The sequence below is a fragment of the Capsicum annuum genome, chromosome 1 (genome assembly GCF_002878395.1).
Source record: "Capsicum annuum cultivar UCD-10X-F1 chromosome 1, UCD10Xv1.1, whole genome shotgun sequence".
NCBI classification, from domain to species: Eukaryota; Viridiplantae; Streptophyta; class Magnoliopsida; order Solanales; family Solanaceae; genus Capsicum; species Capsicum annuum.
The window spans coordinates 227,850,432-227,878,092 of NC_061111.1; the positions used below are offsets into that span (position 1 = coordinate 227,850,432).

Here is a 27,661-nt window from a genome sequence, read left to right on the forward strand (position 1 = left end):
GTTGAAAGTGCTGAGCTAGATGCATATCAATTGTAGGATGTGGTTCACACATAGTTCAAACAGTGGAAAGCCGAGAGGGGTATAGATGTAGGACCCATAGAGTGGGAGGACTTTGCCTCTGCTTTTCTTAATAGATTCTTTCCCCTAGAGCTGAGGGAAGATAAGGTGTTAGATTTTATCAATCTCAGGCAGGGAAACATGACATTGAAAGAGTATTCTCTTAAGTTTATTCAATTAGCTAGATATGCTCCTCATATAGTAGCAGATAATAAGGCTAAGATGAGTAAGTTTGTTTTTAGGGTGAATGATAGTGTGGTTAATGAGTACAGATCTGCAATGTTGATTAATGAGATAGACATAGCCAGGCTTATGATCCATGATCAGTAGATAGAAGAGCAGAACATTAAGATGAGGAAGAAGCAAAATAAGAGAGCAAGGACAGGTAGTTTCAACTTTGCTCAGCCTAAGTCGGCTTACCACCCACTTACTACCAGCTACCATATGTTTGCTAAACTTGATACACCTTAAATAATATCGTAAGGACATAAACCCCCCCCCACAAACACTAACTTAAAGGTTACACAAATATAACTACCCTTTTTCACTAAAAAGTTATCCTCACTTTTACTTCAAAACATATGAAATCATATCACTAACCTCGGGATCATCTCACTACTCATAATTCATAACTCCGTAATTTACACTACCTCTAGGATGGCAATACTATCCCAATGTTCGGATACATATCTTTTTCCTTAAGCGAGATATATACAATAAAGTTTTTAAAAGAGAATGAATACACCTCTTACCTCAAGATGAAATGCACAATTCATGAAAATAGAGGTATACACTTGAATCCATACACCTTAATGCACTAATGGACTCCTTTCTAGTCCCTGTGTTGTTTCATAACTTTTTTATTACACAATCAAAAAGGACCACATTGTTAGGAATTGAAACTTTTGCATTTGTATCACCTCGATAATGAGTCACAACAACAAGATAAGAGTAAGGAAGAAATTTAGATAACTTTAATATGGATAACACTATAGCTCAATCTAGTGTATAAAAGAATAAGAAAAATTTACAAAATGTTTCATAGCCTCCCCTTATAAATGTGATGCACCACACACCCATAAAAGGGATACTACTGGACACAGAGTTGTGCACACCCATTGACCCTAAATCATGCTCTGATAGCAAGCTTTTCACAACCTAAACAGGGCCTGACTGTGATGGGCATCCCATACCAATCAAGGCCTGAGATGTTCCCTGGCCTTCCTCAAGAGCATAATAGTAATAATAAACAGTGAAATCCAACCAAGTTAATAAGAGAAGTATGTAAATCAAAATAAAGTTTGAGAGTCAAAACCAAAATGACAAAAATATCTCAACACTATCGATAAACTAATCAAAAGAATACAAACCTAACTGGGACATGCCCCTGAATATAACAAAAGAAATCCAATAGTATAAGAATATTAAATAATAACTAAGAGAGAGACCAGACTTTTCGAAGGATGGAGGGCTCATGACTTCACAATTGACCTATAGAAATACCAAACCACCTAATGTTGTAGAGGGTCATAAGAAAAGTCCTTAGAATATATATCATGAAAGGATGTAGTGCTCGGGGATAGTTAGTATGAAAAGTACTGGCATACAACCCATGGAAAAAGATAAAATATATCTATTTATCAAAAATCCAGTCATAAATCACAAGCACAACAATTATACATATATAAAGGATGCCAGGGTTGGTAAAAGGGATATGAAACATGACTGTTTAAAAATTAATCCTGAACTATGTAGCTCATACTGAGCTAAAGCTACCCACATGCTATATGGGTCTGGCTCTCTATGCAAAAAGAGCCCTAGTCCATGTTAGTCGCATATACCGGAGAATAGGATAAAGCCACCAATATCCAATTAGCCTCCTAAAAATATACTATGAAAATCAGACATGGTGGTCTTAGACCCTAATATCGACAAATATGGTCTCTAGTATTGGTCCCCCTGGACTAAACCATCTCGATGAGCTACGCAATTCTTGTCAAGCACAATTAAGATAATTTTCATATACCATTAACTAATACCTATGTAGTATTTCATAATGATATTTCTATATTGGTATCGTCACACCAAGAATACTTGCAAGATATTCCTATTATACCATATCATATCTAGTTAACTATTTTGACTCCAATTTAAATTTAAAAATCCATAACTATAGCACCCAAGGCTATTTCCAAAAACTTTTCACCTTTTTACCATTTAATTTTATGTAATTTTTCCAATGAATAGTTTCAACGCGATGAAATACTTTTTTATAATCCAAATTATGAAGTGGGTCAAAGTACATGTCATTATCATCATGCAAAAATCCATGAACACTGTGAAACCCTATTGCAAAATTTCCACCATTACCATGAAACACAAATTCAATTTACAATCCACCATCCAAGCCATGCATAAACTATTTAAAATGAGAGTTAAACAATGAAAGAGTATGACCAATCAACCTTAGTTTGAAATAAACATTCAAGAATATATAAATGCTAATTTGATGTAATAATATAATAATTAAAATAGGGAGTATCCAACATGCCTTCTTGATGGGAATATTTGAAGAGGATAGAAAGATTTTAACCTACGAGACATGAAATTGAGGAATCCTTCTTGATGTTCTTGGGAGAAAAAGAATGAGAAGTTTTTGGATCTTTCAACTAGTTTTGAACGACCTTAGGGTTATAGAATGGATTGGGGGAGTTATACGGGGTGAAATGACCACTTTTACATTAATGTAATGTGGGAAAACATGTTTCAACATATGGGAAGGGAGGGTCGCACCGCGACCCCAATCGCATGGCACCAATGTTTCCTCACATGGCCCGTCGTGCACCCTAGACTTTGCTCATAACTTGTTACTTTGAACTTTAAATTATAAATAGTCATTGGAGTTAGAAAGAAGACTCGAAGGGCTTTAATTTGGTATATTGTAATCCACCTAACTCTTTATATTCTAGGAGAAATTATCATTGGAAGTTGATCCAAGTAAAATCATACACTAAAATTAAATCAGAAGGAAAGTTCTCAACAATATCTTGAGTTAAGAGATTTTTTTGACTTCAATCAATATCCAAATATATCACCACCCTAAATAATTTATCATTACACTTATATTTAGATATAAATCATTGGGTTTGGGTCTATACACATATGAAGGACGATTTAAATTCTAGCCCAAAAATATGGGGTGTTACACTTTAGGTTAGTATGAGCTACTCAATTCATGACTAAATCTTTATGCGATCATCTTTCATGTCCCTTACCCCAAACTCGATATTCTATTTATATTTGTATTTGTTGTGCATATGATTTATGATTGGATTTTTGGTAAGTACATATATTTTATCTATTTCCTTGGGTTGTATGCTATTAATTATCATACTAACCATTCCCAAATGCAATATCATTCCATGATGTAGGTTTTGAGCGCTATTTTGTGACCTTATTGATGTGCTATAATTTTATAGAACTTACGATGCTTAAACTTGGAGATTATACATGTACTGTAGGCTATTTTTTTGGCTTTGATGTGTTTTGGAGTGATTTTTTAGTAAACTAGGTTTTGGATCCTAAATGCAAGAAAAAGATGGTTTTTGATGCAAAACAAATGAAAAATATGGGTTTGGATGCCAAAGAAAAGAAAAAAGTTGAAAGTTGAAGATTTTGACCACTTATGGATGGTACTTATATCTATATGTTCCACTTATAGGAAGTAGGTTCCTAAGTAGTTGTCAGAACTTGAAGCCTAGAGGGTAAGAAGCTAGAAAAAGAAGAATCTTTCACTTAATAAGACCATGTATGGTTCGTATATAGTACATACGATCCCTAGATGACCAAAGTATGTGATGGAGGTCTAAGTCCAGAGAATCGCACGAGCTGAGCAGGAGGTCTAGCACACACTTAGGACCACATATGGTCCGTAGTGGCTTAAATAAGTGGCCAAAGATGAAAATATTTTGGATCACCCCAAAATCACTTCGTAGGGTTTTTATGTAACTTACATACACTCATATGATGTTTTTAATCATTATTATGTATGTTTAATCAAGTTTTCCTATTTTATTTACGATTTGATTTCTAGGGTTTCTTATAATCTATAAATACCTTTTAGAAATTATTTAGTAGAGAAGCTAGAGAGGCTAGAGAGAGAGACCCTTTAGGGCTGAGTACATCATTTATGAATATCTTTTGATTTCAAGACTGACTTGTGATATTGGGGTCCTATTGTTCTTTGTATTTTTGGTTTGTTATTCCCATTGAGACTTTGGGTTTTCTTCTTTCATTATTGTATGATCGATTCTCTAATTTTGTCTCTGAATTCCATGACATATCTTACAACTATGAAAGGCTAATTCCCTTAACTAGGGTTGTGGAACCCTGGATGATTAACGAAGTAGAGGATATCCCAAGCCATTCTAGATAAAGATTATTGTATGTATTTTGATTTTTTTTAGTTTAATTAATTTTTTAGTGGTGGCTATTGTTAGTAACTACCTGTATTCACTAGTTTCTTCAAAAGAGAGGTAGAAATTAGAAAAATAGTTTTGCAACAATAATTTGAGACCCCCTTCTGTCTAATAATACCCACCTTCTTATTTTATTAACTTAAGACCTAAAAGGTAATAGTTAAACTGGGATCTAGGATAAGGGTTAGTAAGGTGATATTGTCATACTTAAAAGAGAAAGGGTGAGATCCATTAATGAGTCCACAAGACAGTTGATGGTACATAACTTATCAATTTCTGCATACAAGGTATCAGAATAGTTCGATGGTGAACGATAAATTCATGGAGTTAGGAACCAGGGGGAACATAAGCATAGTGTTCATCTTAGATTATATACAACCAAAATCACCCAATTCTTATTACTTTTCACTATTACAGTGGATCCCCCTATTTACTTTTTTCGCACAACCCGACTGTTTCAATAAGTTTGAGAGATATCTATAGCCTATTCCTTGTGGGATCTACCCCAACTTAGTTGGTTTACTATATTTTGATAGTGACCGCTTTATCCTTTTATGGAGAAGTAGTTTGGCCTTTATAAAATTTTGGTATTTTTTCCTGGGAATATAGTTACAGACTGATTGATTAAAGTTGTTGGAGTTGTTGGGTTTTTTCTTTTTTTAATATATTTTGTTGCTTCTCTTCTTGATATAGAAAATTGGCTAGGGGATGTATGGATTTATGAAGACTTCTTTAATATTAATCCTTATCCTTTTGATATGGTGTGGTATTGCAGGAGTGTGGCAGATATAGCGTGTGAACACAAGGATAGCCTGATAGAAACATTTACACACCTTGAAAACAAAAATCATGAGCTTATTCAAGATATTGATAAGTTTGGCGATATTTATCATGTGCAAGTAGAGTTGAATGCAAAAGTTATTACACGTAATGCCCAACAACTTAGTTATGGGTGGTGTAAGATAGAAAAATTTGTAACAAGCCAACTTGAGGAGCTGAAATTAGAGGAGTCAACAATTGTTTATAGTCTTATGGATAGTGTCTCACTTAATGAGAATATACTAGAATTATATGGGGATGTAAATAAGAATGCAATTCCTGAATTAGGGCATATTGGACCTTATTCTCAGTGTTTCTCCACATTGTGTTTAGATAGTTATATCTTGATTGAGCCATCCAAACTTAAAGAAGAGTGCAATGAGGAGGAAACATATGTTTGTCTTATTGAATTTGTTGATATAGAATCAAAGAAGTACATTCCTCACTTAAATGTCAAGTGTTGCAAAAGACAATATCTAATTCTTAGTTCCTTGATTTTCATACCACCTCCCTTAAGCATTATGGAAAATTAGAAAAACAATTAAGGGTGAATTTTATAAGTTCAAAGTTAAAAGAGAAAGCTAGAGGCCAACTCTTTCGCTACATTGATGATGAGTAATCACGGTACCCATGGTCTTGTTGGTAAAGTATGAGTAATAAACATAGCCCTATCATGCTACAACATAAAAGCAGGTGCTACTTGGGAGGCAACTAACGATATTTTGTTGTTTGTTCATGTTATTATGATTGGCATCAGATCTTGTTGCATCTCTATGCACATACAAGTGTACGTGATTGTGAGAGTACTATAATAACTTGGACAGTCAGATATTGTTCCCTCGAAGATTAATAAACTAGAAATTTATTCAATCTTTATTTCAAGACAATTAAGTATTAAGTGTTTGATTGTATCAAGATTAAGATTAATCTATAAATAAAATGTAAATTACTAAACAACAAATAATTAATAATGACTAAAGTAAAGTAAGCAATGGTTTAATCAATAATGAGAACGATTCCAGGGTTGAGGTATTTTGAACAATCATACAATTCTCTATTCTTTTCACAGTATAATTGGTTATCGGGTTGATGGTTCACAAGGGTTATGCCACGATCTTGGTCTTCCGACCTTAAATCTTCTATCTATTGAATGTTATAACTAAAACTCCCACAGAGTTACAACAAATCTTCTAGATTCATGAAATTGTCTTCTTCCAAGTGAACCAAGCAACGCTTCTAGGTATATCCCTATCCTAGATGCTAATTCAAATCCCTTATTTTATGAAAGAATAAGAACCTTGCTCCCTAATTTCATCGTTCTATCCTATGATTATCCTCCCGGATTCATAGAGAAATATAAATTTATTCTAATGGTGGCTAATCATTAAAATAGTAAGCTCAAGAAATCAAGAACCCGTATGATAATCCAAAGAGAAACTATGAATAAAAATATTAAAGAGTACTCATGTTCTAAGCCTCAACCCCAGAAATAGAGTGTTTAGCTACTCATGTTTGAACTCATCATCCAAAATAAGTAACAAATCATACCCAAATCAATCCTTTGAACAAAAATCAGAAGAATGTTTAAGAACCCTAAAAGAGAGAAACTTCTGCTTTTCCGCTGTTGCTTTGCTTCAAAAAGTCCCTCATATTATCTTGGATTTTCCTTTTATAGCTGGGACAAAACAATTAAAATATTCCTGATTTGTCCACCCGGTGCTTCATGCCATGTCTTCGATTGCTATTTTCCATTAAAATCTAGGAAATTGCAGAGCTCAAGTGGTCCCTGATAATTGTAAAATGCACCTTCACCGCGATGCACCACTATCGCGGTGAACCATTGGATTGGGACAATTGCAAAATAATCATCCTCCACGGCGCGCTAAACCTTCAGGTCACCAAATCTGATAAACAAAACTTCTCTACGATGCGGTGGTTTTGCAAACCTTTACTGGAATTTGACCATTGCTATTTTGATGATCCTCGCGAAGCGGAGTGTCTTCAAATAAGGATTCCTACTTTCCAGCTTCCCTTTTTCATCTTAATTTCAGTCCCTTGCATTCCTTCACTACTTCCATATCCTAGTTGTATCTAATTATCTACAATTCTTCATGATTTTGAACCTGAAAGTACTAATCATATCCATTAGGCACAAAACGGAATAAAAGTTGAATTATACTTAAGAATTCATACAAAAGTTTTTGAACTAAGCCCAAATTTGGGTGCATATTAGTGCTTTGAGCATATAAATATGCCCAAGATCACCACCCCACACTTAAAACCTTGTTCTTCCTCAAACACATGAATTCAAAAACATAATTACTTCCTCTTTTCATCACAATCTCAAAGTTATGTGGCCATGGGCACTTACACTTTGGAATAATGAATTCTTACATCATCTTGTCAAAACAATTTTTAGCACATGAGACAATTTAGTACAAATTTTTTTATCTCAAAAATGAAGTTCTAACATGTTGGAAAACTCAATCATAGAAACACAATAAGTAATCTAGCTTTTATCCGCCTACATCCTCACTCAAGAAAATTTCCCCATATTAAATCACAATGATATCTAAGCAAAAATAGGGGAGTATCAACATTAAATCGCTCGCTCTCAACAAAGAATTCATACATGCTAGTGAACAAACCATAAACTTGCCCATAGTGTCCTACTCCACTAATAGTCGGATGTTTTGGTGAAGGATTAACTAGGTCTTTTTAGGTTGTAATAAAGGCTTATAGACAGGTAGGTACTAGTTACAAAAATAATGACTATTATTCCTAAGTGTTTTAATACAAGAACTATCAATTAACTCTATTTTGTAACACCAATTTATCCTTCTATTTCTCTCCATACTTTCATTTGTCAACACCTTTTTCAATAAGTTTATTTTCTCAAACTAGGTTGGGAGTATTAGTCATTCTTTCCATATTCATGTTACGCAACCCTATTATAGCCACCCTTAACTTAAGCGAAAAGGGCTTCATTAAGGTTCACATTATCCAACTGGACCAGAGCCAAAACAGGTTCATTGTAATATTTCTATTTACTCACTCCCAATTAACCCAACATTATCAAAGATCAATACAACTACTTTGGGGTCATTAAATGATAACCATCTTTCCTCATTTTCGCTCTTAATTTTCTCTTAGTCTTATATTAAAAATGCTCAGAAGCTTATTTAGATCAAATTACGATTCAGTAAAGAAGGTATAAGTTTTCATAATAGGCTACCAAAGAAAGAGGCTAAAGGCTCAACCGGGATAACTAAGACTATGCACCAAGGGGGTCTATTAAATTTAGAAACAAGGCTGTCAAAGAAATGCCTACATCACTTCCTGCACTCAACACCCTTTATTTTGCTTTGTAGACACACCGGCAAGTTCTAGTCATTTCTATTCATGTAGAATATATACTAATCCTCACACTCATAGTGCATGTACGAAATCAGCCAAAGGTTCCCAATCATGTTCTTTATTTAATTCAAAATTAATCCAACGCATCAAATTTCATTTATTGAGATTAAATCCTAAGTACTTACAATAAAAAAACACTCTTATGCTTATTGATACTAGAACTAGTTTCAATTAATGCAAAGATGGCCCATTTCACCCACTCCTCTAAGATAGTGATTAGGTTCTCCTAAATTTCTTTACTTCGCATGACCACCCCTTAAGATGGTCGTCATCCATCTATAATAGGGGATGACAACTAACTATGACATTTTATTCCTTATTATCAAAGAGGGCAAAAGCAAATGTAACTACTTGAAACTGAACATGCCAATGAGGGGAAAAATAACAATAACATAATACTTTAAACTAAAGCAATATGCGATAAATGCCAAAGAGGGAAAATTGAAATCCACAAAGTCAAAGTTACTAACTATTACAGACTAGTGTTCTGAATAGCTAGTACTTGCAAACACATCAAAACAGAAAAATAAAATTGTTCAGTCAAATAACAAATGATGATGCAAGAGAATACAAACCCACCACTCCATACTTAAAATAAAGCACTATCCCAGTGCTTCTAATTAAGCTTATGGTAGGGTGGCAGTATACTTCTTAATAACTTAAATGGGACTGTAGAAGTTATGTCCTCAGGAGCCCCATCCACATCATTACCATCATCGTCAGCTCCATCATCATCATATTGTTCCTCTTCATCAGACTCTATGCCAGAATCCCTATACCTGTGTTCTTCATCTGTGGGTACATCATCATCAACAGGCTCCACAAAATTTGGTCCAATCCTAAACATGGTCCTAGCATGATGGCCAAGTGGATAGTCGAGCTCGACAGTATGGAGCTTCTCTGGGGTAGTGGGTTTGCCTCCTGTTCTTGACATCATCATTATTAGACCAAACAGGCTACCCAATACCTCATTTGTCCTTGTCTGTCGCTCTATCACAGTCAAAATTAGGGCAGATGCCCCAGATGTGCTTCTTGAAGTAATTATATCCATAGGGTGAGTGATTACCTCAGGTTTATAGTCAAGCTCCTCTTCATCCACCATATGCCTTCTTAAAAATCTAGTCACCGAAGCTCTAAATCCAAAGTTCTGACCCATATGGATACGCACCTTCTTTATCATAGGAAAAAGTACACTCCCCATATTAATCTCCACATTAGAACACATTAGCACATAAATTAAACATACCCTATCCCTAGTAACCTCAATCATATGTTTGCCCTGAATTAAGCATTTATATATAATATGACCCCACATTCTGGCTTTCTTTTTTATCTGAGCATAGGGGAAAGAAGAACTCAAACCTGTGACTCAATGCCTCATCCAAAAGGCTAAAGATTGGTGACCATACAACAAATGCCGGATGTGTTCATAAGGAGGAGAAATAAGAAACTGTCGTAAAAAATTTCAGTTCATTTCTGGGATACCTAACACCTCATTAACATCAGCAGCTCTGAACTGAATCACCTTCCCATGAAACTTCAACAAATGTTCAGGATGGCTGGGGTCCCAATTGGCATAAAATTCTCTCACAAGATGCAAATAGTACTCAGTCGGTTGATGGAAAATAAAATTCATATTGAGTGCCTCAATTCTCTATACCATAGACGGACACTCTCTTATCAAGCTAGCCCAATCGATAGAGACCTCCGAAATATACTTAGCATCAGTATTCTTAGTATACCATTGCTTCCCATCATTTTTTACAGCCTTGAAGCCAAATTTTTGAACCTGCCCCCGCTGAAGTGGGAGGCACTAGGAACTCTAGTTAATTACACTTCAGACGGTCTGCTTCTCTTCCTAGCAGGAGCAGAAGGTCCTGCCTGTGCCTTGCCCTTACTTGATTATGCTTCCATTATGACTGAGTAAATCCCCACTTACACAAATCATTTTGCAAACCTAATTGCTTTCCTCAAATATGGTAATCTCCTCATTTCACTTTGAAATTTCCTACAATCTCAAACGAAAACAAAAAAAATTATAAGTAAAAGTGGGTTGCCTCCCACTCAACGCCTTAGATTTGGTCGTGGCATGACTCATTTTTTTGTATTTTTCTTTTCTTTTTGATTTTACAAGCCAAAGATTAAATTACCTATTACAATACATGTGTGGATTGTCTCCCACATAGTGCCTTATTTTATGTCATGGTATGACTCAGCTCATTATCACTCATCAGTAAAAGTGATAGATTCCTTGTGGTTGTCGGATGATTTGCCTAATAATGCTTTATATGCTGTCTATTGACAAGGAACTTCTTTGTCTTCTCTATATTCCACAACTCCATAGATCCATGGGGTGTCATACCCACCACCTCAAAAGGTCCAGACCATTTTGATCGCAATTTACCCAGAAACAACTTAAGCAGGGAATTAAATAATAACACAAGTTATCCGGGTTCAAATTCCCTAAATTGAATGTGCTTGTCATGCCATCGTTTGGTATTATCCTTATAAAGCTTGGCGTTTTCATAGGCGTGAAGTCTAAACTCATCCAGCTCATTCAATTGCAATAACCTTATTTCTCCCATGGTAGTCATCTAAAAATTTAGCTTGTTCACAGCCTAATATGCTTTGTCTTCCAACTTTATAGGAAGATGAAATGCCTTACCATACACTAAGCGATGTGGATATGTCCCAATGGGTGTTTTGTATGCTGTTCAATATGCCCAAAGTGCATTATCCAACTTCTTCACCTAATCTTTTCTCTTCCCATTCACAGTCTTCTAAAGTATTTTCTTAATCTCTCGATTAGATACCTCTACTTTTCCACTTGTTTGAGGATGGTATGCAGTGGCCACCCTGTGCTGAACACCATATTTAGTAAGAAGATTCTTGAACCAATTATTGATAAAGTGAGTGCCTCCATCACTAATTATTGATCTTGGCATACCAAATCTTGAAAATATGTTCTTCTTCATGAACTTAAGCACCACTCTTGCATCATTAGTCATACTCGCCATAGCTTCCACCAATTTAGAGACTTAGTCAACTGCAACAAGAATGTACAAATTACCTTTTGAAGGTGGGAAGGGCCCGGTGAAATCAATACCCCAAACATCAAAGACTTCTACTTCTAAAATATTATTTAGGGGCATCTCATGATGCCTGGTTATAGTACCCAACCTTTGGCATTGATCACAACTCTTTACAAACACCACTATATCTCTAAACAAAGTCAGCCATAAAAAACCTGATTGCAACACTTTTCTCGCAGTCCTCTTACACACATGATGTCCACCATATAGAGATAAGTGGCAATCTTGTAACAAATTTAAAAATTCAGCCTCTAGATACACCTATGAATCACCCCATCTGGACCCTGCTTGAAAAGGTATGGTTTATCCTAAATGTAAACACAAGAATTATAGAATAATTTTTTCTTTTGTTGTGAGGTGGTTTTGGGAGGATACACCCCACAAACTATCAAGTTTATAATGTCAGCATACCATGGGAACTCAACTGCTTCTAATAACAATAAATTCTCATCAAGAAAGTCTTCTTTGATACTCAAAAAGTAATCCACAATATGGTCTCGATTTTCCAGTCGTGACAAATGATCAGCAACCTAATTTTCAGCTTCCTTTCTATCACACACCTCAAGATCAAATTCTTGAAGTACAAGAATCCACCTAATTAGTCATAGCTTTGCATCCTTTTTGTTCATAAGATAGTTAATAGCAGCATGGTCTGTATGAAAAATGACCTTGGTACCAATTAATTAGGATCAAAACTTATCGAATGCATATACCACAACCAACATCTCTTTCTCTGTAACTGTTTAGTTAACTTGAGCATCATTCAGTACCTTGAAAGCATAGCAGATCGATCAAAATACCTTCTCTTTTCTCTGACTCAACACTGCTCCCACTGTAATATCACCAGCATCACACATTAGCTAAAAAGGTAACTCCCAATCTGGTGCGATCAAAATGGGTTCTTCAGTCAACTTCTTCTTAAGCTTTTCAAAAGAATCATGGAAATCAGCTCCAAACTCGGACTTGGCTTCTTTCTCTAACAATTTGCACATGGTACTTGTGATGTTTGAGAAATCTTGAATAAATCATCTATAGAACCCTGCATGTCCTAAAAAACTTCGCACGCCTTTGACTGTAACTGGATGAGGCAACTTTTCAATTACTTCAACCTTCGGCTTGTCAACTTCAAGCCCTTTGCATGACACTTTATGGCCTAATACAATTCCTTCCTTAACCATAAAATGGCACTTTTCCCAATTCGACACCAAGTTTGTTTCTTCGCACCGAGCTAGAAGTTTTTTGAGATTTTGCAAATATTTTTCAAATCAATTCCTAAACATAGAGAAATCATCCATGAATACCTCCACAAGTTATTCCACCATGTTCGAGAATATTGCTATCATGCACCTTTTAAATATAGCAGGTGTATTACATAAGCCAAAGGACATGCGTCTAAAAGCATACGTACCATATGGACAAGTGAACGTGGTTTGTTCTTGGTCTTCTAGTGCTATGTTGATCTGATTGTAGCTAGAGTACCCATCTAGAAAATAATAATACTCTTGCCCTGCCAATCTATCCAGTATTTGGTCAATGAAGGGAATTAGATAGTGATCTTTACGAGTTGCTTCATTCAACATTTGATAATCTATACATATTTTTCATCTCGTAACTGTACGAGTGGGAACAAACTCTTTATCATCATTCATCACTTTTATCATTCCTTCCTTCTTTGGTACACAGTGCACTAGACTCACCCATTTGCTATCAAAAATTGGGTAGACAATACCACTGTCTAACCACTTGATCACCTCTTTTTGGACAACCTCATTATCATAGGATTCAGCCTCTTTTATTGCTGCACTCTAGGTCTGTACCCCTCTTCCATGTAAATATTGTACATGCAAAATGCTGGATTGATTCCTAAAATATCAGATATCTGCCAGCCAATCGCTTTCCTTCTCCTTCTGAGAACTGCTATAGCTTCTTTTACCTGTACATCAGATAATCCTGTCGACAAAATAACAGAAAAGGTATCTTGATCACCAAGAAAAATTTACTAGAAATAAGGAGGGATAACCTTAAGCTCTAAGTTAGGAGCTTTTTCAATTAAAGGCCTGGGTGGTGAACCAATTGGTCTATTCAAAGTCTTGATCATCACTTTATTTGTCTCAATTACAACTAAATTCATAACCTGGACCAATTCCAATGCTTCCAAATCCCCATGCAGATCATAATCCATCAAAGCATGCTTTAATGGATCATCAGACAAAAGCAACTGCCAATGAGAAGTAAGATCAATATCCATATTGAGTACAACTCCTCATATATGGCTGGCAATTTCAATGCTCTGTACCTATCAAAAACCTCTACTTTATCATGTGCTCGCATTGTCATTTTTCTAGCTGCCACATCAATGAGTGATTGCCCTATTGCTAAAAAAGGTTGTCCCAAAATAAATGGAACAACTGGATCGGCCTCAAAGTAAAGAATCACAAAATCCATAAGAAATATTAAAGATCCCACTTGCACTAGTATATCTTTAATAATACCAGCTGGTCTAAAAAGTGACCTGTTTGCCAATTGCAACACAATAGTCGTGGGTTTGGGGCTTCCAAGACCCATCTTTCGGTACCATGATCTGGGCATGAAATTTATGCTAGCCCCCAAGTCACATAATTTACGTGCACAAATAGTTTACCAAGGGTAATCTGCAAGGTAAAAATCCCAGGATCCTTCAATTTTATGGGTAGTTTATTCTGAATTTTAGACGTGCACTCTTGAGTAAGAGCAACTGTAGCATATTCACTCTACTAATTCTTATTGGCAACAATATCCTTTAAGTATTTAGCATATTTTGGCACACTTTGCAGAATTTCAACAAGAGGAAGATTTACTTAGATTTGTTTCAGAAGATCTAGAAACTTGTTCAAACTAGTTTCCTCTTGATGCTTTCTTGCCCTTTGAGGAAAGGGTAAGGGGATAGTCTTTTTCTCTACATGAATCTCTTCACTAGCCTCTTTTTCTTTTACTTCTACTTCTGTATTCTCTTGCAAACTATTATTAGTTACCATGGGATTATTCTGATCCTGAACCATCTCCTTCATTTGTAGCCCAATTCTCATTGTAACCGCATTCACTTATTTAGGATTAGCCTCAGTATCGCTAGGCAATGCTCCTTGTGACCTTGTATTCTACGATCCTACGATTTGACCTAACTGTAACTCCAGATTTCTTGTGAGTAATTGTTAACTCTTCAACTTAACTACAAACTATTCCTTTTGAGCCTTTATATCCACTATAAACTGTGCTTGTTAAGCCATAAACTGCTTAAGCATCTCCTCTATATTACTATTCGAAGTAGTCTCCTGAGCTGTGGATTTGGTTGCACTGGTCCTATATATTGATTTGTATTTTGTACCTGATTTCCTCCCCATGAAAATTTAGGGTGGTTCCTCTAATTTGGATTATACATATTGCCAAAATTCTGTGGACCCTGATGATTTGCATTCCCTACATAGTTGAGTGAATCTGGATTAATAGAACATGCATATGCTTTATTCTCATCACTTGACCAAACTTGACACCATGAATATACCTGTTGAACTATATTTTTTGTAGCTGCTGGTTGTGTTTTACCCAACTTTAAGTTGTTAAGCTGAGTAGTTATATAGTTCTACATTATTGTAAGCTGTGCTTGTAATGCAGTGAATTGATCAACCTCCAAAACCTTGGTAACCTTCTTAGAAGCATTCCTTGATTCTGCATTCCAATTAGGATTTCCTTGTACAATTCGATTCAGCAAGGTATACAATTCTTTATATGTTTTCTCTAAAGCTTGACCCTTTGTTACAGAATTCAAGAGAATCTTTATATCAGACTCAAGGCCTTCTATAAATGTGTGCACCGAAACATCATTCGATTGAGGGTGATGAGGACAACTTCTTAGCATGCCCTTGAATCTCTCCCAAGTTTGGTAGAGATTATCTCTATCTTTTTATCTGAAACTCAATATCTCACTCCTTAATCATGTAGTTTTCAGAGATTGAAAAAATTGAATGAGAAGTCTTTGAGCACAATCTTCCCATGTAGTGATAGATTGGTGTGATTCAGCAAGTATCCATCTCTTTGTTTTCCCCATTAGAGAAAAAGAAAAGAGTGCTAATCTGAAATAATCAGCATTTATATCTTCAGGAATATATGTGTTACTTATCTCCAGAAAGGTTTGTAAGTGCTGTTGCGGATCCTCGTGTGAAAGTCCCTAAAATTCTCCCACAGATCTCAACAATTTCACCATTTTTGTTTCAATTACCATCGACCTCCTGGTTCAGGCTTTAGAATACTATTAGTCAAAAGGTGCGTAAGTGGGATTGCCACTTCTTGAACAGTTCTTGTGACTAGTTGAATAGGAATAGCTGGAACAGTAGGAGCTGGAACATTTCCAACATTTGGATCAAAAACTATAGGTTCGCGTATTTCCTCCATCGATCCCTATTGAATGTAGTATTGAGCTCTTTATCTATGATGAAAAATCATTTCTGGTTCTGCAAAGGGCACTACTAACTCTTTATCCCTAGCCAATCTAATGTTCAGCTAACCATGCAAAAATTCAACCGCTAAGATCAAGTTGTTAACACTTAAACTTATGATCCAAAAAACAAAAATTAAAGCAATTTACCAATTCTATTTGATCCCCAGCAACAACGCCAAAAACTTATTGTGTCTCTATGAACACATAATTATACGTGATCATCCAAGTACTATAATGACTTGGACAGTCAGATATCATTCCCTCAAAGATCAATAAACTAGAAATTTATACAATCTTTAGTTCAAGACAATTGAGTATTAAGTGTTTGATTGTATCAAGATTAAGATGAATCTATAAATAAAATATAAATTACTAAGCAAGAAATAATTAATAACAACTACAGCAAAGTAACCAACGGTTTTAATCAATAATGAGAATGATTCCAGGGTTGACGTATTTTGAACAATTATACAATTGTCTATTCTTTTCATAATCTAATTGGTTATCAGGTTGATGGTTCACAAGGGTTATGCCACGATCTTGGTCTCCCGACCTCAAATCTTCTATCTTTTGAATGTTATAACTACAACTCCCACAGAATTACAACAAATCTTCTAGATTCTTGAAGTTGTCTTCTTGCTAGTTAACCAAGAAAGGCTTCTAGGTATATCCCTATCCTAGATGCTAATTCACATCCCTTATTTTATAAAATAATAAGAACCTTGCTCCCTAAATTCTTCATTCTATCCTATGATTCCCCTCCCGGATTCACATAGAAATATAAATTTATTCTAATAATGGCCAATCATTAAAATAGTAAGCTCAAGAAATCAAGAACAACCCATATGATAATCCAAAAAGAAACTATGAATAAGAATATTAAAGAGTACTCATGCTCTTAGCCTCAACCCCAAAAATAGGGTTTTTAGCTACTCATGTTTGAATTCATCAACCAAAATAAGTAACAAATCATACCCAAATCAATCCTTTGAATAAAGAAATTCAGAAGAATGTTTAAGAACCCTAAAAGAGAGAAATTTCTACTTTTCTGTCGCTACTCGACTTCAAAAAGTCCCTCACATTATATTGGATTTTTCCTTTTATAGTTGGGACAAAACACTTAAAATATTCCCGATTTGTCCACCCGGTGCTTCGCGTCATGACTTTGATTGCTATTTTCCATTAAAATCTAGGAAATCACGAAGCTCAAGTAGTCCCTGATAATTGTAAAATACACCTTCACTGTGATGCTCCACTATCGTGGTGAGCCACTGGATTGGGACAATTGTAAAATAATCATCCTCCGCAATGTGCTAAACCTTCAGGTCACCAAATCTGATAAACAAAACTTCTCCGCGATGCGGTAGTTTTGCGAACCTTCACTGGAATTTGATCAATTCTATTTTGTTGATCCTCGCGACGTGGAGTGTCTTCAAATGAGGATTCCTACTTTCCAACTTCCTTTTTTCAGCTTAATTTTAGTCCCTTGCATTTTTCGCTACTTTCATATTTTCGTTGTTTCCAATTATGCACAATTCTTTATGATTTTGAACCTGAAAGTACTAATCATATCCATTAGGCATACAACAGAATAAAAGCTGAATTATATTTAAGAATTCATACAAAAGTTCTTGAGCTAAGCCTAAATCTGGGTGCATATTGGTTCTTTGGGCATATAAATATGCCCAAGATCAGATCTCAACATGTATGAGTCCAAAGTTATATTCCTAACTCTCTTATGTTGTAGTAATTTGATACATTAGGGACAATGCATGATTTTAAGTTGAGGGTAGGGATGCTTATGGATCTTAACGTCCTTTTGTGGTTTTCTCGTGCCTTTTTTTCCTAGAGTCCTATTCCTAATAGAGCCGGCATATTTAGGTGTATTGTATTTTGTTTCATGATGTTTTGTGTTTGAGTAGGAGAAAAATGAGTATCTAGGGCAGTTGATATGTTTTTTAGTTTTTGAGAAAGATGAAACCCTGTTGAACTGTGTGAATATATATATATATGTGTGTGACTATTGTGAATCATATTGTGGAATTAGTGTTAGGGACATGATAATCATTGTTAACAATTACACGAATTGGATAGGTAAGAACTTGAGAGGAAACCTTGTACTATGTGTGTGTGAGATGATACTCAGTTACCTTTGTGTGTTCAATTCAAAACTTGTTTGGTTAGTCTTTCTTAGGTTTTGGGATAGTCGGTTACAAAAGTATCATAGGCCATTTTTTAACTTAGTCTACTTCTAGCCTAAATGACCTTTATAATGTGAATTAGTATCGCTTGATCCCGGTCTTTGAGCCTTACAACTTGTTTCTTTGATTTCACCTTTCACCTTCCCAGTTATGTTACAATGAACTTATTTTGGCCCTAGTCATCCTTGGACATTGTACACCTCAACTAAGAAAAATCACCTATGTTGAGGGAGGCTATCATAGGGGTGCGTAATGTAAAGTGGGTATGAAAATGCAAGAAAAAAAGAAAAAAAGTAGGGATGGGTGTGGTAGAGAAAGAAAAAAGACAAGAAAAGATGAACATGAAAAAGAAAGAATAAGAAACCACATCCAACTTGAGTATGATTAAAGTAAAAAAGGAGAAATAAGGGTGAAAATAAAAAGAAAATTGGTTAATAAGTGGGATCCTAAAGTAAGTGCAGTGCCAAGGAGGTTTAGTCATAATAAATGTCCATAGGTACCGTACTATCCTCCTAGCCTTCATTACAAGATGAATAAAGTACTATGGCTATCCTAATATGACTGTTTGAAAACTAAGGTAGAAAAAATAAGGGCCAGCCTATGGTATTTGATACACATTGACTGGAACTTCTTTGTGAGTATGAGTATCTGTTGACCGTCCATGCATTGACATGCATGATGTCATATATAGTGATTGGGACTTCTTCGTTGTGAGGGAACATGTGTTGTATTGCTAGAGACTTACTTGTTTGGGTAGTGTAACTTGTATATATGTGTGGTTTTCTTTTGTTAATGTAATGCCATAGCTTGATTTCTTTTTGGCACATTTTTATGCTTTATGTATACCCCACAGTTTGTTTTAAAGTGTTAAATTTGGAGGGGGTATGGTGCTTTGAGCTAAATTTGATGATGGACTTCCATAGGTGTCTTGGATTTCTTTTATTTAAGCATCGTCATAAATTATGTTGTTCTTTTTTTATCTGAGGACATGCAATGTTCTAAGTTGATGGTCTTGATGTGCTATGAATTTAAAGCACTTACGATGCTTAAACTTAGAGAATATGCATATACTTAAGGCTATTTTGTTAGATTTGATATGTTTTAGTAGTGATTTTGTAGGAAACTAGGTATTGGATTCTAAACAAAAGAAAAATAAGATTTTGGATGCTAAATAAAATAAAAGGATGGTTTTGGATGCTAAACTGAAGGAAAGGATAAAATTTAAAGATTTTGAACACTTATGAATGGTACTTATGGACGTATTTAGCACTTACCCAAAGTAGGTTCCTAAGAAAGTGATAGAACTTGAAGTTCAGAGGCTCAGAAGTAGGAAAAAGAAGACTCTATCACTTAATAAGACAACATATCGTTCGTATGTAGTGCATACAGTCCATAGGTGACCAAAGTATGTGATAGAGGTCCAAGTACAGAGAATTGCAGGAGCTGAGCGGGAGGTCAAGAAAATACTTAGGACCACATATGTGTACGTAATAAATATTGTTCGTAGATGTCCGAACTAACTGGCCAGCAACAAAATTTTTTGCTAATCATTCCAAAATCATTTGCTAGGATTTCCATGTAACTTACCTACACTCCTATGATGTTTCTAGTCATTATTATGTACTCTTGGTCAAGTTTTCCAATTTTATTTATGAGTTAATTTCTAGGGTTTCTTATAAATTATAAATATCCTATAGATATGGTTTGGTAGAGAATCTAGAGAGGCTAGAGAGAGAGACTCTTTGGAGATAAGTACATCATTCATAAACAACTTGATTTTAAGATTGAATTATGATCTTGGGATCCTATTGTTCTTGGTGTTTTTGGTTTGTTATTCAATTTGATAGTTTGGGTTTTCTTCTTTCATTATTGTAAGATTGATTCTATAATTCTGTCTTTGAATTCCATGACTTATAATACAACTATGTGAGGCTAGTTCCCTTAACTAGGGTTGTGTGAATCTTGTCTGATTAACAAAGTAGAGAAAGTGCCAAGTCATTCTAGATAAAGATTCTTGGGTGTATTGTGATTGCCTTTCAGTTAATTGATTTCTTAGCGGTGGTCAATGTTAATAACTGTCAGTATTCACTACTTGCTTCCAAAGAGAGGTAGAGATTAGGAAAAAACATTGCAATAGTAATTTGAGACCCTCCTCCATCTAATAATCCCTTCCTTCTTATTTAATTAACTTGAGACCCAAAATGTAATAGCTAAATTGTGATCCAAGATAAAGGTTAGTAAGGTGACACCGTGAGACTCCTAAGGTAAAGGGTAAGATCCATCAATGAGTCCACAAGACAGTTGATGATACCTAACTTATCTAATTTTGCATGCAAGGTATCAGAATAGTTTGACAGTGCACGATAAATCTGCGAAGTTAGAAACTAGGGGGAACACAAGCCTAGTGTTCATCTTAGACTGTTTACAACCAAAAGCTCCCAATTCTTAGTACTTTTTACTATTCTAGCATATTCCTTCCCCCCTCTATTTATTTTTTTGCACTGCCCAACTATTTCAACAAGTTTGAGAGATATCTCCAATATGTTACCTATGGAATCCTCCCCAATCTAGTTGGGTAACTATATTTTCAAAGAGACCACCTTATCCTTCTAAAGAGGGAAAGTTTGGGTGTTACCACTTATGTAGTATTAAGTTATTCGGTATTCTAATTGGTCAATTGTGAAGTGGTAAGCATACATCTTTTGGAAGGTCGGACTCTCTTTTAGATGTCATTTATTAGACTATTACTTTTCATTTCCTTTTAATATTATGTGTGGGACGTCCTGACTTAGTTGATTTCTTTATAATGGACGCTTTTGTGGATAGAATTGGGATAGTAATCTTGTCTTTCTTATTGTGAATCTTCCTTTTTCTTTCATAATATCTCTTATTATCTTATTTGGCTTTTATCCCAATTGGGTAAAGTATGGAGGAAGCTCGCCTACTCGTGCAATGAGACTCTATATAGGGCCCGTACTCTTGACTAAACTACTCTACCTGGGGTTTCACCGGTCCCCATCGGTCTTCCTCAATCTTTATGGGATAGTGCTACTCAGTTTTCTCAGGGATATATATTGAATGTTGAGTTCCGCCAGTCTATCCATATGTTTGCTTATCTTGTGGCCTTACAGCCTTCTCATTCTGATCATGTTGATCCTACCACTAGCTCGACTGAGGTTACTCAAGTTGTCCAGTATCATAACCAAAACCAGGGCCTGGCCATGATAGGTATCTCAGGCCCACCATAGGCTAGAGACTAACCTCTTATCCTAACTATAAATAGTGAAAGCTAACCAAAGAATATATATATTATATGGAACCAAAAGATAATCTAAGGAATCAAAATATGACAATAATGGTGTCCCAATCCATCCACAAAAGCCTCTAAACCAAGAATACTAAACAAAGTCTGGATATGCCCCCATCTATTACAAAAGAAGTTTACAATTCCCAAAATATGAAAAGAGATTGAATAAAATGATAGGGCCTTCCTAAATATGGAGGCTTACCACTTCATATTAACTCAACAAATGTACTATACCACCTAATGATGCATAAGAGTAATAACAAAGTCCTCGGGCCTACATCATAAAATGATGCAGTATCCAAGGATGTTCAGTATGGTAAGAACCAATATGTAACTTGAGAAAAGAGATAAAATAATGCATATATCAATATTAAAACCACATCCACAATATTTATATACATATATAGGTTGATTGGATAGGCACAAGGGTCAATTAACATGATAGGTTAAAATATTAACCTGAACTATATAGCTCATTCTGTCCAAAATGCACTAATGAGCTATACGGGTCCAGATCCCCCTGCTGGATGGGCCCTAGTGTATGTTAGCCACATGTACTAGGGAAATTGAGCAAAGGATAAAGACATCAAGGCATATCCATCAAAAATATAATGTGAGCACCAAGTACAAGGTCACATAGACCCTAACATTGGCAAATGTGGTTTTCAGTATTGGTCCCCCCAGGACCTAAACCTTCACGGTAAGCTACACAATTTCCTTTAAGCCCAAATTAAAAAACTTTTCACATAAACTAAACATTAACCAAGGAGTCCTTATTAAGGCAGTCCCAACATGATATCGTTATACCAATACGCTTGCAAGCTAATATAATTATGCCAAACCAATCCATATAACCTTAGACTCCCAAGTTCCATTAAAAATTCAAACCATGGCAACCAAGGCCTACTAAAACCATTTTTATCTTTTGATAATTTAGTGCAATGCAATGGTTTCAAGGAATAAGTTAAACTATGGAAGTATTTATATTCAAACTCAATTTACATAGTGGATTGAAGGTAATGCCATTACCAAGCCAAAAATCATCCAATTTAGGAAAATCCATGTCATCCATTCCAACCATTTTATCAATGAACCTATTAAGTCCCAAAAACATAAATTTAAAGCATGATCATCACATTATAACATGGAAAAGCAATTCAAGTAGTAAAAATAAAAATCCCTCAACCCAATTTAAAACCCATCATTCAAAACATTTGAATATTTGATGAATTAAACCCTAGTGTTCTTTCCTTGGGATTTAAAGAGGAGAACAGTAAGTTTTGATATGATTAAATGAAGGTAATGGGGTATTTGGGAGTTTATAAGTCATATAAGAAATTTGGAATGAGGAAAAGACCAAAAAACCCTACTTAAAGCATCCAGGAAAATTTGGTACCAATCGCCACGACTTGGATAACGACTCGTGAGATCTGACCAAGAGTCATAGATTGGAGTCATTACCTTAGGATTAAAAATTCTATTCCTTTACTATTATGATAATGGGTCTGTCATAAAAATCGTTATCTGATGTAATGGGTCATCATAAAGACTCGTTATTAGGGTTTGAATTACTAGGCATCATTCTGTTGTGACAACGAGTCCCTCCTAATGAATTATTATGTCACATAATGAACCATACCATATAATCATTGGAAAGGGACCATAACCTAGGATTCCATACTGCCATTGCAACAGTCCTCCTAATGACTCATTACCTTTGATAACGAGTCGTTGTTAATGCCGTTGTCATTAGTAGGTTTTACATCATGATAGTATTTTGGCTATAATTTCATTCCCCAATCTTGTATTAAGGTGAGGCTTGTGGTATATGAAAACTAATTAAATTGCATATCTCATGGAGGGTATAGGGTTAAAAAAATGGAGTGTTACATTACCCCCTCAAACACCTCGGGAATAGGACCCTTGTAAAAGTTTTTTGATTTTGAACTTTTGGACTTAGTATGACTCAAGGATACCATTTCTACCCTTAGATGCAATTTGTGGTGTGGCTTAAGGGTTCAATATTATGCCAGGAAGTGTGCTTGGCTTGGTTAATGCCCAAGGTATGACTCATCATGGTACGAGTCGTATAGAAGGATACGAGGTGTAACGATCAGTTTTTTTATAAAATATGTAAAATATGTGTTTCTATGTTATTTGACTATTTTACACCTCCCTATTGTGTAATTATGGTATTTCTGGGTGTGGTAGTGATTGGCATGGTTTTTGATGCATTTTGGTACCATTTGTGCGATATTACGGTTTTTGATGGCTTCGAGAGCTTTATTTTGGGCTTATAAGGATATCTTTTGATCCCTAGAATGGATGGCTAAATGGAATTTGCCAACAGCTTTAGAATATTGATTTTAGGCTAGGTAGACCATTGGTTTGGGTCCCTGTGCACCCGAGCTCATTTTGACCTATTGGTCAGAAAGTTGGAAAATTAGAAATATGAGTGTGGGACCCATATTTGGTAGAAATGACCTCGAATGAAAACTCTGACTTTTCTAGTAGATCCAAAATGTCGATTTTAATGTGGTAAGATATTTGGTGTGATTTTACGATTTTTAAATCTCATTTTAACCCTTAGTTTGGAAAATTGCAATTCGGGTTTTGGGGGTCAACTATTTGAAAATAATGTTTTTTAAAAAATTTAACTTTCCCAATGCATTCAAAACGTCGAATTTAGTGTGGTTACATAGTTTTTTTGCATATATCGGATTCCGAATGAATCTCGGGCACCCCATCAAAGTCTGTTTGGACTTAAAACAAAATCTGCAATAGTGTAGTTTTTTCTGCTATAAATAGTAGTTTTTTCCCTTTTTATCCAATTTGCTCATTTTTCATCTAGCCTCTTGAGAATTAAACCCTAAAATAGTGTGAGATCTTTAAAGTGAAGCTTGTATGACCTTGGAAAGTTAGATTAACACCTATTTCTTGATTCTATTACGGATTTAAGATAAAATTCACCCTTTTCTTAGTAATTTCTTGATTAATTTCTCAAAACCCCAAAAAGCTTTAGACTTGATTTTAAAATCCAATTTCACTTCTTTTCACTTGAATAATATTTTTATCTTATAATTTCATATTATTCATCAATTTAACATTCGAAAAAACTCTAATTTTTTAATTTTAATTCGGATTTCAAAGATTATTTCCAGTAAAGCTTTAAAATGATTTTTCTTTAATTTGAACCTTTTTTTTGACTTGATTTGACTTAGGTTTTCAGTTTTCGATTTCTAAAATCATAGAAAACACATTTTTGAAGTAAAGTTCTGATTTTTCCCTTCTTTTTTACAAAATTCATTTCGGGGGCCGTTTTGACCCTAAACCAAAAGTAGTCAAGATGGTTGTTGTTGGTTTTATTTTGACACATAGATTTCATATTTGATGTTTTTAGTGGAGTTCGAGATTGTTCATAAAAAGTAAGGTCGTGGGTTTGAAGTGTAGCAGACCAATTTCGGCTTTTGAGGTAGGTTATGACTTAACTCTTTTATACTGGGATGGGTAGTAAATGATGGTACAAATATATGTTAAGGGTGGAAACTAATCATGAAAAATATTATCTATGTTTTTTTCCCATGCAGGGGCCTATATGTGATATAATTGTCAAAATTGAGATATTATGTAATGCATGTGACTATGTGGAGTCGTATGTTATGTTGATAGCCTTGAATACATGTGAATAATTATATTAGTTTGTTGAAATATCTAATATGGAACCATTGGTGTATTGTGATACCTTCATATATGTTGGTATATGAGATATGTGGAAATTCATGGATGAAACAGAAATAATGAGTGGATATTAGCTCACATTGTTGTGAAAATGTATCATTATGGTTGGTTATGAAAATATATCATTGTTGTTGGTTATGAAAATGTATCATTGTGGTTGGTTATGAAAATGTATCATTGTAGCTGGTTGTGAAAATATATCATGTGGTTGATTGTTGAAATACTCATTGTGATTTGTTGTGAGCATTATATCTCATATAATATTAGTTCATAAAACATTAGTACCATCATGGCAACACCTAAGTAACACTGGGAACACCTTTTTAAAACCTTCCTTAAGGGTTGTGTCAACTAAGAGATATTGTAACATCTTATAAAACCCTTTTCGAGGGATGTGCTGGAAGGAGATATGATATATGTGGATGGTATACGGGTTTACGAACCCCCCATGGGTCTTGCATTGGAAGGATTGCCTCCATAGTTGAATAGGGGAATTGTACGATAATGCCAGAGGCTTTGCAACAACCTCGTCTATTATCATCATCATCATCATCAATATCATATACATTACACTTACTTTATTGCATTTATATTGTGTTGTATTGCCATATTGATTTTCTATTTATGTACTTTTCTTATCTTTTTTTACTTATTTTTGGTGATCTTGTATAGGCATGTTCCCCCTTGTTCTACTTATATGTAATATGATGCATTTTTTTGTTCTCTATGGTTATGATGTAGCAATATATGTGATGTATTAGAACTGTTTGTATAAGCATTGTGGGCTGTCATTGTTAGACATTTTCAAATTACAGGGGACATGCCGTTAATGTATATTTTGTAAGATTTATTTACTACTTTACTTGGTTGTCCTATGATACCTCCTGAGTACAAGTGGATCGTACTCATGCCTACTACACCCTTTAGATGTAGGTCCTAGCTCGAGTGTGCCTTAGCTTGCTTAACTCGGGCGATTGTTGGAGATTCCAAGGTAGCGGTTAGACATTCATGCATCTTGAGTTTACCTCTATCTTTCTAAAGTAGTTATATATTTATTAGTATTAGTAGACTGATACTATTCCTTTGTGGTTATTTTTCTAATGTATTTGACTCCTAGATTATATTAGTAGTTCTTACAATATTGATACTTGGTTTTAGGCATGATCGGTATTTTGGATAGTCCTTTCCGTATTATTATGATTACTTGTGTGGTTTGACTTTTTTCTAGAAGCCTTACCTTGGGATATTTCTAATTTTTCCTCTTTTTGTATCAGTTTGGGTGATAGGCTTACATGTCAAGATACGCCACGACAAGTGCCATCATGACCCTCATTTTTGGGATGTGACAAATTAGTATTAGAGCAGCTAGGTTTCATTATTCTTAACGGTGTAAGAATGAGATGTCTAATACATTCCAGCGGATCAGTATGTAGACATTTGTATCATTCTTCGAGAGGCTATAGAACATCTTTAGGAAACCTCCCTAATTTTATTCTTTATCGTGGAAAGTTCTTTCATACCTTGTGCTTTGGGTTGTATTTCACTCTTTCTGCATAGATGGTATGGCTTATACTACCATCAGTTGAGAGATACTGTGAGACATTAATGGAGATTGTTTGTCAGTTATAGGCCTATTGGTGCTCCTGAGTTGTTATGAGATTAGTTTACTGATGACTTTCTAGAAAGATTCATGCCTTACAGTTTAAGGGATCAGATGTAGAACGAGTTTGATCAATTGGAACAGGGCTCTATAAAGGTTGTTAAGTATGAGACACACTTTCATGCCTGGTCTAAATACTCTAATGATAGCATTTCTACTAAGTCTATGGTGATCTAAAAGTTTGTGAAAGGTTTGAATTTTTTTTTCTTTAGTTGGATTTATCTCAGATGGTTGTGTTTGGGTTTCTTTCCAGAGTTTAGTGGATTATGCTAAGATGACATAGGGTATTCTTAGTGCATCTTAATGAGGCTCAAGGAAGGCTCAATGTTTTTGTGAGTTTAGGAGTCAAACCTCTCTAGGCAAAGATTTTAGGAGTTTTTATGGATACCATGGTAGGCCAATGGTTGCTTTATAGAGTTCA

General features: G+C 35.0%; 1 non-coding gene across 1 annotated transcript; it reads left to right on the forward strand.

The window, feature by feature from the left end:
• Positions 1 to 15,726: 15,726 nt before the first annotated feature.
• Positions 15,727 to 15,833, forward strand: LOC124891883. The gene has a single exon (XR_007049929.1). It is a non-coding gene; the product is annotated as a small nucleolar RNA R71 (small nucleolar RNA).
• The last annotated feature ends 11,828 nt before the right edge of the window (positions 15,834 to 27,661 follow it).